At 32.5% G+C, this 10835-nt stretch overlaps 1 pseudogene; it reads left to right on the top strand.

The window, feature by feature from the left end:
* Positions 1 to 404: 404 nt before the first annotated feature.
* Positions 405 to 523, top strand: LOC120605113 (uncharacterized; annotated as a pseudogene).
* The last annotated feature ends 10312 nt before the right edge of the window (positions 524 to 10835 follow it).

Genomic DNA, 10835 nt, shown 5'->3' with positions numbered 1-10835 from the left:
TAACACTGCTGGTTTTGTTTTCACAACAAAATTGTGAAACTACCACGAAAATTAACTTTGGGCAGACTGCAGCAGCCTAGGCAAGAAGGCTGCAAACTCAGCTTTCCCCTACCCCAACCAAAGTTCTAACAGTTTTCATGAATAAGTGCTTCTAATTTGTTGATTTTTCTTTCATCAATATTAAGAGTCTTGAAATTTTGTTTTGCATATTTGTTTTGGAGAAGATTTACTATCATGCACTATCAAGTGGTTTTTTTTTTTAATAGTCTGTCATATATACAAACATTTCTGAATGGCTATTTAGTATATCTCTAATAACTGGATAAAAATTAGTATTTTCCTTTAAATTTTTATCTAGAGATTCTTGAATTTATTTGGTTTTTCACTAGTAATCAAAAGTTTCTGTCTATGGACATGCCACCCTGAACACGCCAGATCCCCTTTGATCTCGGAAGCTAAGCAGGGTCGGGCCTGGTTAGTACTTGGATGGGAGACCACCTAGGAAGACCAGGCGCTGTAGGCATAGAAAATAAAAAATAAGGGATTGTAATCTGACAAGGTCCTTGCAATCTGTGAGGTCAACCAAGGGTTGCCTCGCCTAAAAATTATAATAATAATAATAATAATAATAAATAATAATAAAATAAAATAAATTTCTTTGAATACCACAAGTGATTCTAATTTCTAATACCAAGAAAATGACCTAGTACTCTTTCAGGAAATATTTTTTAATTTTCATATTAAAGTTATTTTTTCTACTGTAGCTGAAGTTTTTGACATTACCACTATTTTATTTGTTTCTGTATTTTTTTCTTTCCGTTTGAAAAATTGGCAATAATAGGCTTTCACTTTGATATATTCTAGGGCTACAGTTAATAATGAATGCAGTAGACACTGGGCATTTTATTATTATCCCTCAACTGAATATTTTCTTATTTCAGAGGAATCCTCCATTTTGTGGGTCTTGACAGGAAGCAAGATTTAGCTTTATCTAATCCCTAAAAACTAACACACATGCATCAGTCCTGGGCTCTGCTGATTTTCTATTTCCATCCAAGAACTTGAAATCTCGAAGAGATACAAAGATACAGCGAGATTTAAAAAAATATGTATTGCAAAGTCTAGAAATGAAGTATCCAATAGGAAAAAAATGACAATAATCATAAGATGATCAAACTGATACAGTGATACTTTCCTTGCTGCCTAAAATTTTTGTTTTATACTCATTTTCTGAACCTAGTTCCTTAAATTTCTAACAATTCTGTGAACCACCTAATATATTCTTCTAATGAAATTAAGTTAGCCAGAATTTGAAATAATGCAATAAGTAATTTTGAGCTATGCTGTGTTGAAACATACTGGAGCCTAAAGCAAAAGGAAAAATCAGTAATACTAATAATGTATTTATTTGATATTTTCTTCATTAAGAATTGTTAAATTAATTTTATTTCTTTAAAATATAACATTAAAATATTATTCATCTTAATTATTTGAGTTTTTTGGTGGCTCCTTAACATTTGTGCCCACAGCAAGTGCTTCACTCATCTCACCCAAGGCCCAGGAGTGTACAGGAGGTCTGAGGGTATTAAATGAACACATCAAAGAATGATCTACAACAAATTTAATGTAGTTTTAGAGACGTGAAGGTTGTTATACACAAAACATGGAAATACAAAATACCGAATATCTTTTGGCTTTGTGTATATAATTATGCCAGAGCCCATCTCTCATTCTAAGTTTATTGTTAATTTAATTGTATTAGAAATTAAGACTTACTCTCTAGCTAACGATTCTCTGATTTGGAGGCAATTAATCTTGTGATAATAAGAAACCTTCTAATCTCATACTATTCTTGATAGAATTTTGCTTTAAAGGTTAATAAAGGTTTTCAGTTATCTGTTTAATTAAAAAGCAGGCTACAGAGTGTTATTGTTAGCATGAGCTTAACATAGATTCTTATATTAGCCATTTTAGGGACACTGACTCAAACATATTTCAGCACGAAAAGAAATCTTCACAGTGTAATAGGATAAGGCCTTGCCAGGAGACATTTAGCAAACTCTCCTAAGAGAACTCATAGACAAACATTTTACGTGCACGCACGCACGCACGCGCGCGCGCACACACACACACACACACACACACACACACCAGAACATTAATTTGGTAACTCAATGAGAGATAATACTGATAGAAACTGGAATACTCAGGTTAGTCAGAAGATGCTATTGCTTCCCTCTTACTAGGTGTACACTATTAAAGAGAAGATTATCTGTAATCATGAACCCCTCCCCATATGACAGAAGACATGTTGGTTGCTTACCACTGGGTTTATAACACATTTAATTGAGCTTTCCTAGCCCCAGGTTAGTGATTCAATGGGCACAAGAAACATTTTACTTCAATTATTTTTAATTCTGTGCATTAAATACTGATCAACCTCTTTTCCGACTCTTGCCATCTTTACTTATATAGGAAAATGTGTTCATTTCAGCCTCAGGTAAATCTTAATAGCCGGGATGAATTTAAGCCTCAGTAAATTGACTTTATTTGGCTTTTGTGATATGTAAGGAGAAATCTTATAATGTCTTGAATAAAACTGTTATATATTATAACAACCATAATTTGAAAATATAAAACAAGTCTAATAATGTTAATTTTATAAAATTTCAAAAAACAATTTATAAGAGGATTAACCTCAAATTATATATTGCATGCAAAGCTAACTGTAAAGACTTTCTTGCTTATTATGTTATAGTTTTTTTAAAAATAGGTCACCTTTTTAGTGATCAACAGGAAATTATTAGTTTATAAAAGAGTTTTACATGTGTTATCATTTTGAGGAAAATCTAATTAGCATATCACCTTTAAAGTTGGTTTATTTTTTTCCCTTAAAGATAACATTTTTTTATCAAACCCCAAATTACTTCCTGTTTCTAGTATCTATTTTCAGCATTTCAGAATCAAATTCAAAAGACTTCAATGACTTCTGTGTTCAGATTATTTAGCAGGAAGCTGGATCACATGCATCCTTGAGCCACATTCTCTCTCTCTCTCTGTCTCTGTCTGTCTCTCTGTCTCTGTCTGTCCCTCTCTCCTCTCCTTCCTTTTCTGTTCTGCAAAATACAACTGTAATTGAGTAATCTTCTATCTGTAGACAGTTTATCTTATACTTGTGCCTTAGTTACTTTGGCTATTTATGCTGGTGAGATTAAGTACAGCAGTGTTATAATACTGCAGTGTATCCTTAAGTATAGTATTTTTCTTTTAAAAACAGAATGATTTTTAAACAAAATTGAGTGTAAATACAATGCACACACACAAAAATAATATCATTTAAACAAAACACTGCCTATTTTGCATTTTCTATCACATTACTTATTAAATTACTCCCCCAAAAAAAACAAGCAAACCTATGCATTCATGTCTAAACACAATTTTATTTCTAGCTTGTACAAGTAAAACTTGGTATGTCTATCACCTGACAGCTGAAAACAGAATCAGGGTCTCTTCCCTCTTTCTACAGATACAAAAATCCCAGTTTCAATTCAGTTATTCAGTTTCAACCACATTATGACAGGTTCTGGCTTGGAATTTTTATAAAGTAGAGCAACTTCTACATTATTTCAAGGGCATGGTGTTTTCTAAAAATAAAAATGGACATCCTGGGGGGTTGCATAACATAGAAAACCAGAAAGATGAATTCTATTCCCTAAACCAGTGTATAAATTACTGGGTTAGACTCCTTCTTTAACCTTGTAGTAAGTAATAATAATTAGGTGGACTTTATCATACCTTGTGATGAAATTTTATTACCAATAAAAAAAATAGCTACCATTTACTAAGCATTTATAATATGCTAGTTCATGTCTGTAGTTCTTTGTATCTAATAATTTTAATTCACTTTAGCTTCCCTGTGAGTAGGTAGATAGAATATTATTGCTATTGGAAGGAAAAGGGAACCAAGGTTTAGTGGCTTGGGTAAATTACTAAACATAATATAGCAAGCAAAGGGACCAATACTTAAATTTAAGTTACATCCAAATGCAATGTTCTATTATTCCTCCAGTGGAGAAAAGCTATTATTTGTATGTTTCTCTGGAATATATTGACTTAGTGCTTAATGTTTGATTTGGAATAAAGAAAGCTTTCATTTAATGTCCTATTGGAGATATGAAATATGGCATTATGCTCTTCAACTAGTTTAGAGTGAGAGAAATGTCATGATGAGAAAAGTTCATATACAAGTTAAATTATTGACACTTGATAGGCTCGGTTCTCAAAAAACAGACGATCCTCCTTTTAACCAGTATAGGGTGTCATTGGAAGAAGTCTTAATAATTTATAGCCTAGTAGTTATCATTCATTCCCCTCTCTAAGAATGTCTCAGGGTAACCTCTCCACCAAGGAGTACACAGTTCCCGTGAATGAAGAAAGCCTTAGTGTGAAGTTGTAAGGAAGATCTTTTAGAATTGGTTTAATGCAGATAATTTTGGTTTATTAGTTTAGCTAATCCTTGTCAATTAAGCTCTCCTAACAGATAAGGGGAAGGGTAATAGTGCTCCGAACAACATTCTTTAAAAAAATAAAATAAAATAAATTTATTGTGGTAACATTAGTTAATAACATTATATAAATTTCAGGTGTACAACTTCATAATATGACATCTGTATACTCTATTGTGTGCTCTCCACCTTAAATATAGTTCCCTTTCATTATCATGTATCTGACCCCCTTTATCCTCTTTGTCCCTCCCACTACCCCTTTTCCCCTCTGGTAACCACCATTCTGTTACCTGCATCTATGAGTTTTGAACACCTTTTTATTCAATACAACTATTATCCTGACATAAACATTAAATAGCAGTTAAAAATTTATTTATGGTATTAGAACTCAGGTTTACTTAACAACTTCTAATTTGTTTCTTAGTGTAATCAAAAGTACTACCTAATGTTTGCTTTCAGCTCTTGATAAATGGACTCAGAAAGCATGATAGTTAAAAACCAATTTAAATATTTCGATGCACATAATCAAAATTCCAAATGATTGCTGTCAAGTATTTATCTCTTGGCCATCCTTCCTCGTTTATATAATGGTCCTAGCCCTTAATGTTATCATTCTTGGTGACTTCACTCTACAGATGAATATCTTACTTTTTCTACTGTGGCGACCTTTCCTTATGATTTATTTTACGTATCTACTTGTATAGTTATATCTTGGATGTAGTCAACAGAAACAGCCTAATTTAAACAATTTTAAAAACTCTGCTCTCAGTGTTCCATTTGAACTCATTTACTCCAGTGACTACCATAACATTGAAACTTTAATCCATTGAAACAACCAAAGTCCCATCCATAGCTTCTTTCTGGCTGATTTTTATTTGTCCAGCTAGAATTTCACGATATATTATTACTATTATCATTCAATATACTAAAATATACTCAATTCCTTTCCCCATTATCTCTCCATCCCACTCTTCTGGCAAAATCAAACCCTAGAAGAACAGGTAGTTTTCCATATTTGCATTGGAGTAGCTAATTATTTTGAAAAGAGATATACAAATAACTCCAGTTGCTTCTCAAGTCAATTTCAGATTTCACTTCTCTTCCACATCAAAATTTTTTACAAATGTTAATATGTATCTTGTCTTCTCTTCCACACTTTATACTTTGGACACATCCCATCTCAATGGAACTTATATTCTCAAAGCTCTACTGCCCTGTCAAGGTCTCAGAGATTCTACACTGCTAAATCTCTATTTTTAACTCACTTACATTCAACTCTTTACTTAGAATGAAATTCAACCTCTTTCCCTGGCTTTCAAAGCCCTACATGATCTGAGTCCTACTTTCTTATTCAATATTGTCTCATTCAACATTCAGTCTTACCCCTACTTTCAATTATTCAGCCACGTTTGTGTTCATTTTTCAAAAAACTAGTCTTTCCCATCTTAGGAACTTATTAGCTGTTTTATTTATGTTGACTTGCTGACTCCTTCTTGTCATTCAGATTATAGCTTAAACGTTATCTTCTCAGAAAGGGCTTCTCTGACCATTAAACCTAAAGTATCTACTCAGTCACTTTTTAGAACATCAAATAATTTTAATTTTACAGATAGCACAGACTTTTCTCGGCTGTTATTGGTTAAGTATTGTCTAACTAGAAGAATATGAGATCCATGAGACCAGGTATTTCCATGTTTTACTCATACTTTATATCCAACATCGAGTATGTAGGAGGCTCATATAAGTGAGACCAATTTAACTTTCCAAATCCATGCCATTTCCTACTAATCCCCACATTTTCTATTTTTAAGATATTAGTCTTTTTTCAATTCTTTGAACGTGCTAAGATTTTATTGTATTAGGGCTTTCACATATACTATCACTTCTGTACGGAATTCTCTTCTTTTTCTCATAAAGGATATCTCTTTCTCAACTTTTAGGAGTCTCCTTATATGTAACCATCTCAGAAAGAGGTGGCAACCCTATCAGTTGTCCTTCTTCCAAGCCTTCATTCTTTTATTACCTCCTTGTTTCATAGAACTAATCACAACCTCTTTTGCTTGGTTCTTTTTTCTCCTTGCTTGTTTATATTTGTTCTTGTACTTGTAATTAAGTTTCCATCAGAGCAACAATCATGTCTGTCTAGATCAACTTTTTTTTTTAAAATTGTGGTAAAAACACATAACAGAAAATTTACAATTAATTATTTTTAAGTATACAGTTCAGTAATTCGACTTCTTTTATTCTCTTTTTAGAATTTTGCCTAACACAGAGGAGTTGCTCAATATATGACTTAAATGAATGAATAAAACATTTTGCAACTGGACCATATCCTTGTCTGTTTTTTAATTCATTGTTTTATATAACCTAAAACTTCAATTCTTTGAGATTGTCCAATAAGAATAATTTAGCCAGTTTGTCTAATCTCTTTTGGATTCTTGAATTTAGTCTCTGAATTTGTCTATGTCTACAACGTGATCGTCAAAAATTCTTTGGATTCTGTTTTTGTCTATTTTCTAGGCTAGCCTTATAAAACTCTGAGAAGGCAAAACAAATTGTTTTGTAGAGTTTGTTTTCCTTCATTTTAAATAAAGTCTAGGTTGAATTCATTTTGTCTTATGTGACTCAAAATCTATTTGAATCTGAAACAGGGAAAATAATCAAAACTACTGCTTATGAGTTTTTCTTAAGTGCCATTCCATCATTCTATAGATAGACAGTAACCTTATGAGGCAGATACTATTAATTCAGCCATTGATCCAATTCTTATATATTGATCACTTACCATGTAATTGACTCTGGGTATATGTTGCTAAACAATATACGATACCTGAAAAGAAGCATTTATCCTTGTGGTTTCAGATACTATATTTCATACATTATCTTATTTAAATTTCACGAGAACTTTTAAAATGGACAGGGTTTTGGTTTTCATAAACTTTTATATGGGGGTGCTCAGCTTTAGGAAGGACACAATTGCTCAAAGTGATAAAATGCAGGGATGATGGGAACCCATATTTCTCTTATTTCTTAGTACATAATTTAAAAAATTTGCTAGTAAAACAAAATGTTTCATAATATTTGCTATTTTCTCAAGCTCAGTTAAAATATTAATTTTCTCAGTCCTAAAATTCAGTGACTTTTTGTTTAAAAGTATTACAGCAAAATGTGTGAGGGCTCTGGGGTTAAATATTCCACAGATGTATATACACTATATTTAAACTTTATTTACACTCATACTGATTTTATACACATGCATGAGTTAACTGACATTTTTTTCTTATTCTCCTACTTAATTTGGGGTTTTCTTAGTGATTGAATTATGTCACTCTAGCTCATGTTTCCTTTGTATTAATGCTCAATATAGTGTTTTATACTTGGTAGGCATTCTAAATATTTGTGAGAAAAATAAAATACATTTGTGTGCATGTGTTCATTTATTACACTATTTTCAATTATATTGAGGCTGTCTGTGAAAATAGGTATATTTTAGGCAGGGAATTCAGGCTGCATATTAATTCACTAGTCTATTATCAAGGAATTTTACTCGAAAATATTTGTAGAGAGGTCTTGTGTGTTTCACCTTTTCATCCATATTTTCACCATATGCATGACTAGGCATCCATCCAGATCCAGGAGTGGTCTCTCTGGGGTCAATGTGAGAGATATCAATTTAAAGCAGGAGAAGCTAAAAAGAAATTTGTTTCTAAGGAGCTGGTAACCATAGTATATTTTTATTACCTGAGGCACATAGCAGTCTCATCAAACAGGACACTGATGAAACTGAGCACCTCCAAACCTATGGTTGTATTTGCCATTCTGCCTCAGAAGAGAGTAGGTGCATTTTCATTCTTAATATAAGAAACAAATCTCAAGGGAGGGGAAAACTATGCTGGAATAACAATGAAGAAGTAGTTGTTCTACATGACATTTTATTTCTGGATGGCTAGAAAGATCAATGTACTTGCCTGCAGCTCATGAATTAATATCCTCAGCTATCAAGGAATGAGAGATTGTGCACAGCAACTTGTTCTTCATTGCTAACTTCTTGTCTTAGTAAAGTAATAATAATGTAGCTTCAGAATAGGTGTCACCCTTGGGATACAGCATTACTGTATCTTAAAAATTACGAATAACCGTAATGCATGGACTTGTATATTTTTTGTATAAATAAGACAATTTCTATTAGGCATATGGAAAGCAGAGTCTGGGTAATTTGGCCTTCAAGAGATATATTTTTATATCTCCAGAGGTCCTCATAGTTTCATCCAGTTCTATGAAGACTGGACTGGGATTCTTGAATATGAATTTGACTATTACTTTACTATGATAAACAATTACCTTGTGTTTCTAATGTACCATTTAAAAAGTGTCAATAGTAATATCTTTACCAACTATAAAAGTATGTTCTGAGGACAAATCCATTAATAAATGTATTTGTTTAGCAAATATTTATTAAATGTTTACTAAGGGCCAAAAATTGTGCTGGGCATTATGTATGTAAATATAATTTCAAATAATTTTAGAGTTTAATAAGCATGGTGACCATAAAAATATTTCTGTGTGGTAAGTGTAAGGAGAAAATACCAGTAACAAATTGGAGAAAGCAGAGATTTTTGAGTTCACACAAGTAAAATCATACCCATAGAACATAGGACAGCAAAGGTGAGGGTGCACAATTCATAACTCAATAACGTATTAGAAGCCTAAAGCTTGTCAGACCTTAAATACAGGATCACACTCTAGGTATATGAATTTGTTTAAAATCATTTCTGGACCCCAATGATACAATAATTTAAAATATAATAAACCCACAAAGGCAAAATGAATGGAATCAGTGGGTGGTACAAAAGGCTATTTCAAAATTTTTGTTAAAGAAATCTTAAGTGGGTTGAAGGAAGCAGTAACAGTTTTGAATATGTAATGAAGGTGTCTCAGTGGAGGTTTTAGTCATTCTGCTCTTTACAGAATAATATATTTTAATAGTTTTCTAACAGTAAGATGCTTTCTTATCGTCTCCTTAAATTCTCACAGTAGTCTTGTAAGGTGAGTAGAATTATTTCCACTTTAGAAGTGGGAAATCTGAGATTTAAGACCATTGAAATCAATAAAAAGAGCTCAAAGATGAGTAGAAATTATCTTTCACTGATTTAACTTTTTCTTCATTTAACATATGTTTATTGAGCACTTGCCACATCACAGACACTGTTTTACAGAGTGGAGATTTTATGGTGAGCAACATAAATATGATTTCTCCTATCATTTAGTTTAAAGCTTTCTGACTTTTAATGTAAAGATTTATTATAATGCTGAGTAAAAAGAAAAAGGAGAAACCACCAGGATAAACTGAAAACTGTAAATGTTTATCTATAAACATTTATAGTGTAAAATCTACACATACTCCTATGAAGATAGGCTATGTGATCTACACAGTGACATCACTAAGAATTATTTCACTATATCTATCCCAAACGACTAGCTTATAGTGCAATTATATTGGAAATGAAGAAAACACTAGGCCAAATATATAACAGATTTGCACCATGCCCAGTTTGGGTTAAAGACATTATGAAAAAATTTTATTTGTACATGATATCACCATATTTGGTTATTGTTAGACTCATTTTCATTTATAGATTAGATTAAACTCAATAACCAAAGGAGGATATCTACGTAATTTTAAAATTAGATTAAACTCAATAACCAAAGGAGGATATCTATGTAATTATTTGAATTTGTTAACTATATTTGTGATCTTCAATTTATTTCCTTTCATTTTCTCATGAACTTAATCCAGATATTTGTTCCCATTATTCCACTGAAACTATTCTTAAAAAGCCTATCAATGGTCTTACTGTGGCTGAAAGCATAGTCATTCCATACTCCTCATCTTGAGCTGTCCTTTGGCTTTCAGTATAGTCGATGGTGCAGATCTCATTCCCCTTCAGAGCACCATTTTTGTCTAGTTTCACTTTTACCATGCAGACTACTCTTTTCTCAGGCTTCTTTTCTGGCTCTTTTTTATATTCCTAATCTCCAGGACTTGAAGGGTCCAGAGCTCAGTGATGTGGCCTTTTTTTTCTGATATCTCAGGCATCTGGTCCCACAGCTCTACTATAATCTACATGCTAATAATCCCCAAATTTATCTAGGTAGCCCAGAACTCTCCCCTGAACTCCCCCTGACTCTCCTCCACATCACTGCTTTGATGTCTAGTAGATTTCTCAAACTTAACGTGTCCAAAAGATGGCTCTTGATATTGCCTCCCAAAATTTTCTCTGCCCCCAGAGATCTGCATTACTTGTGTCCTTACCCGTCCCTGTAACCCTC

This window comes from Pteropus medius, unplaced genomic scaffold (assembly GCF_902729225.1).
Source record: "Pteropus medius unplaced genomic scaffold, Ma_sr-lr_union100, whole genome shotgun sequence".
In the NCBI taxonomy this organism is placed as follows: domain Eukaryota; kingdom Metazoa; phylum Chordata; class Mammalia; order Chiroptera; family Pteropodidae; genus Pteropus; species Pteropus medius.
The sequence above is the reverse complement of the archived record's forward strand: the minus strand, read 5'-3'. Positions and strand labels throughout refer to the sequence as shown.